Here is a 5,548-nt window from a genome sequence, read left to right on the forward strand (position 1 = left end):
GACAGATCAAACGTTTAATCCGAGTAAATGTATCATTTTAAAGGAAAAATACATTGATTCAAATTTTCACGGTGTCAACAAATCCCCCAAAAGTTGGGACAAGTAGCAATAAGAGGCTGGAAAAAGTAAATTTGATCATAACGAAGAGCTGGAAGACCAATTAACACTAATTAGGTCAATTGGCAACATGATTGGGTATAAAAAGAGCTTCTCAGAGTGGCCGTGTCTCTCAGAAGCCAAGATGGGTAGAGGATCACCATTTCCCACAATGTTGCGCAGAAAGATAGTGGAGCAATATCAGAAAGGTGTTACCCAGCGAAACATTGCAAAGACTTTGCATCTATCATCATCAACTATGCAGAACATCATCCGAAGATTCAGCGTAAGGGTCAAGGCCGTAAAACCATACTGGATGCCCGTGATCTCCGGGCCCTTAAACGACACTGCACCACAAACAGGAATGCTACTGTAAAGGAAATCACAGAATGGGCTCAGGAATACTTCCAGAAACCATGGTCAGTGAACACAATCCACCGTGCCATCCGCCGCTGCCAGCTGAAACTCTACAGTGCAAAGAAGAAGCCATTTCTAAGCAAGATCCACAAGCTCAGGCGTTTTCACTGGGCCAGGGATCATTTAAAATGGAGTGTGGCAAAATGGAAGACTGTTCTGTGGTCAGACGAGTCACGATTCGAAGTTCTTTTTGGAAATCTGGGACGCCATGTCATCCGGACCAAAGAGGACAAGGACAACCCAAGTTGTTATCAACGCTCAGTTCAGAAGCCTGCATCTCTGATGGTATGGGGTGGCATGAGTGCGTGTGGCATGGGCAGCTTGCATGTCTGGGAAGGCACCATCAATGCAGACAAATATATTCAGGTTCTAGAACAACATCTGCTCTCATCCAGACGTCATCTCTTTCAGGGAAGACCCTGCATTTTTCAACAAGATAATGCCAGACCACATTCTGCATCAATCACAACATCATGGCTGCGTAGGAGAAGGATCCGGGGACTGAAATGGCCAGTCTGCAGTCCAGATCTTTCACCTATAGAGAACATTTGGCGCATCATAAAGAGGAAGGTGCAACAAAGAAGGCCCAAGACGATTGAGCAGTTAGAGGCCTGTATTAGACAGGAATGGGAGAGCATTCCTATTTCTAAACTTGAGAAACTGGTCTCCTCGGTCCCCAGACGTCTGTTGAGTGTTGTAAGAAGAAGGGGAGATGCCACACAGTGGTGAAAATGGCCTTGTCCCAACTTTTTGGGGATTTGTTGACACCATGAAATTCTGATTCAACATATTTTTCCCTTAAAATTGTACATTTTCTCAGTTTAAACTTTTGTTCCGTGATTTATGTTCTATTCTGAATAAAATATTAGAAGTTGGCACCTCCACATCATTGCATTCAGTTTTTATTCATGATTTGTATAGTGTCCCAACTTTTTTGGAATCCGGTTCGTATCTATCTCCTATCTATCTATCTATCTATCTCATATCTATCCATCTATCTATCTATCTATCTATCTATCTATCTATCTATCTATCTCATATCTATCCTACATGGAGAAAAGTCTGAGGACTCCTCCATATTCCACCTCCAAGAACTTCTATGCCCTCCTATTCTACATCCATAGGCATCAAATGGGGTTTCTGAGATTTTGATCCTCAGGATAGGTCATCAGTATCAAAATCTCGGAAACCCCCTTTAATATGGAGTTGTTCCCCCTTTGCTCTTCTGGGAATACTTCTTAGAAGATTTTGGAGGGTGTCTGTGGGGATTTCTACCCCTTCATCTATAAGAACATTTGTGAGGTGAGATGTTGGAGGAGCGGGCCCGGCTCACAGTCTCCGCTCTGGTGTTGGTTGAAGTTGAGGTCGGAGCTCTGTGCGGCCGGTCAGGTTCTTCTAGACTCCACCAAGCATGGCTTTATGGAGCATGGGCACTGAGTGCAGTCATGGAGGAAGAGAAAAGGGCCTTTCTCAAACTGTTCCTACAAAGCTGTCACCATACAATTCTACACAATGTCTTGTCTGCTGAAGAATAAAGATTTCCCTTTATTGGAACTAAGGGCCGAGGCCGACCCCTGAAAACCCCGCCATGGAAACCCGTACCATGAAGCTGCCATCACAGCATGGTTTACCCATGATTAATGTAAAAAATGAAAATCAGACTTCATATAGTACATGACAACCTCTTTCTAACAAAGCCAGAACCAGCCCTGGACCTCACATGGATCCAGAGATCTCCACATTCATTGCTCTGCTCAAGGGGCGTGTCTTTTCTGCTGCAGCTCAGGGGGCGTGTCCATGCTCTGCCTATCACAGCTCAGGAGGCGTGTCCATGCTCTGCCTATCACAGCTCAGGAGGCAGTTGAAGGATGAAACTGAGCATGTGCGGCCATCTCAGTGAGGAGGACAAAGAAATAAGAAGAAAAAAACTAACAGCAGGTGGCGCTATACAGATAGATAACGCACTGGCTAGGCTAAATTCTAAATTACATGCAATAACAATAGTATTCAGATCCAGGTGCTGGTTCGAAAAATTTTGAATATTTTTTGTAGGAAGACCCCTTTAATGGCAGAGGAGGTCTAGACTCTACAGTTATGGAGTCAGCAGAGCGTTGCCAACATTTATGTACTTGCTCCTCAGCACTTGGTGACCCCGCTCTGTAACGTTATGCCCGTAGGCTGACATCCCCTTTAAGGCCTCATGCACACGCCCGTTCCGTGCATTGGAAACCGCAATTTGCGATCCCCAATGCACGGGCAACAAACGTGCGGCAGTCGGGACGGATCGAGATCCATTCAACTTGAATGGGTCCGTGATCCATCGGCACTGTAAAAAAAAATAGAACATTTTATTGCAGTGCAAAGGCACGGACAGAAACACCACGGAAGCACTCCATAGTGCTTCCGTGGGCTTCCGATCCGTGCTTCCCTTCCGCACCTCCTGGATTGCAAGTGAATGGCTCCGCATCCATGATGCGCGTTGCACACGGCCGGAGCCCGTGTGTTGCGGACGCGCCGTTTACACGTCGCAAAACGGCCACAGTCGGCCAACGGTCGTGTGCATTAGGCCTGAAAGCTCCCCCTGTATGGTGAAGACATTTATAGCAATATTTACTATATCAGAATATTGCAAGATTTTTTATTGCAATATTGTATCTTTTTTTTGATACAATATTTCAAGAAAAAATCTGAGCGGCGCCATATGCCAGCGCTCCACATAATTGTCCTCGGCTCGGGATCTTCAGCCCCGTGAGGCTGACTTTTTCTTTTAATCAAGAATCACAAATTACAGTTTTCAGCAATTTAATCGTCACCTGCCATCGCCGGATCCTGGCGGAGATTATAGAGATTCGACGTGAGGCTAAATGAATCATCACTTTAGATAGGGCAATTTATGTGACGAGTCTATAATAATTAATTTTGCAAGTGAAACATCTTGGCAGCTAATTATTGTGTTGTGATAAGCCGGGGTCGACCGGCGTCTGATGCTCACTTCAGATCTCCAGCTGATACCTTTACCTTCTCCAAAAACATTGCATTTAATAGCATTTGCCACGTAGACAGCTGACGGCCCCCAGGGGGTTCAAGACACCGGGGCACAATCATTGTGATCAGCGGTGTCACGAGAGGTGCAGCCACACCCGGGCCCTAGGGGGGTCCAAAAAGTATGTCTGTCCCATAGGAAAAGACCAGAGCGGTTAATAATGCATGGTAGTTTGAGGTCCCGTTACAGATTTTGCAGGTCCACGAAATTCAGGTAAGCACTCTGAATGGGATCGTTTTCACTTATATGCCCAGAAATTTTGCCCTGTGGAAGACCTACTGTCCTGGCAGCTAGTGTAGGGTCCAGCATTTTTGAATATGACTACTATAATACTGCTCCTATGTACAAGACTATAACTACTATAATACTGCTTCTATGTACAAGAATATAACTACTATAATACTGCTCCTATGTACAAGAATATAACTACTATAATACTGCCTCCTATGTACAAGAATATAACTACTATAATACTGCTCCTATGTACAAGACTATAACTACTATAATACTGCTCCTATGTACAAGAATATAACTACTATAATACTGCTCCTATGTACAAGAATATAACTACTATAATACTACCTCCTGTGTACAAGAATATAACTACTATAATACTGCTCCTATGTACAAGAATATAACTACTATAATACTGCCTCCCATGTACAAGAATATAACTACTATAATACTGCTCCTATGTACAAGAATATAACTACTATAATACTGCTCCTATGTACAAGAATATAATTACTATAATACTGCTCCTATGTACAAGAATATACTACTATAATACTACCTCCTAGTGTACAAGAATATAACTACTATAATACCTCCTGTGTACAAGAATATAACTACTATAATACTGCTCCTATGTACAAGAATATAACTACTATAATACTACCTCCTGTGTACAAGAATATAACTACTATAATACTGCTCCTATGTACAAGAATATAACTACTATAATACTGCTGCTATCTACAGGAATATAACTACTATAATACTGCTCCTATGTACAAGAATATAACTACTATAATACTGCTCCTATGTACAAGAATATAACTACTATAATACTGCTCCTATGTACAAGAATATAACTACTATAATACTGTTCCTATGTACAAGAATATAACTACTATAATACTGCTCCTATGTACAAGAATATAACTACTATAATACTGCTCCTATGTACAAGAATATAACTACTATAATACTGCTCCTATGTACAAGACTATAACTACTATAGGGGCGGAGCCTAGCCACGCTGCTGAATGGCCGCACGAGCTTGAGCTCCTCCAGCATTCCGGCTCATTCGCCCTATTTAAGCTCATAATTTGCTATATTATGGGGAAACCTGGTAAGGATAAGACCGGAGGAAGCACAGAGTCGACCCCACGACACTTAAAACAACCGGAGATGGAGAAATTTCTCAGGAAAACTCCGAGAGCGGCCGTGCAGAAAGGCGCCAATATGGCGGCGTCTATGGCTAATGACTCCGACGCGGGAGAAATCTCGGATGCGGGCAGTGGCTCCGATGTATCGGATAGGAGGCCCAGAGATCCCCCTCTCTCAGAGCGGACCCTTCGTCGAGTGCTTGAATCGGCCCTCACGCCTCTTAAGCAAGATCTTGCGGACATTAAGGATGATATAAAGCACCTAGGCCAGAGGGTGATTACGCTAGAAAATGCGCAGGAAGACATTCTGACCTACGAAAACAAAGCAGCTGAGGTACTAGCGTCTCACAGATCCTTACTAAATGACGCCTTCTTAAAGCTGGAAGATCAGGAGAACCGAAGTCGCCGGCGCAACATCCGCATCCGCGGCCTTCCTGAATCCATTGCGGCAGAGGCCTTGCCGACGGTGGCGCGGGAGTTATTCTCCAAAATGCTTACGCCAGAGAGAGCGGAGGGAATAGTGGTGGAGCGCATACACAGGGCACTGCGCCCTAGGCCTAAACCGCAAGAGCCGCCGCGGGATGTGATTTGCGGCCTGCTG

Source organism: Bufo gargarizans, unplaced genomic scaffold (assembly GCF_014858855.1).
Source record: "Bufo gargarizans isolate SCDJY-AF-19 unplaced genomic scaffold, ASM1485885v1 original_scaffold_1878_pilon, whole genome shotgun sequence".
NCBI classification, from domain to species: Eukaryota; Metazoa; Chordata; class Amphibia; order Anura; family Bufonidae; genus Bufo; species Bufo gargarizans.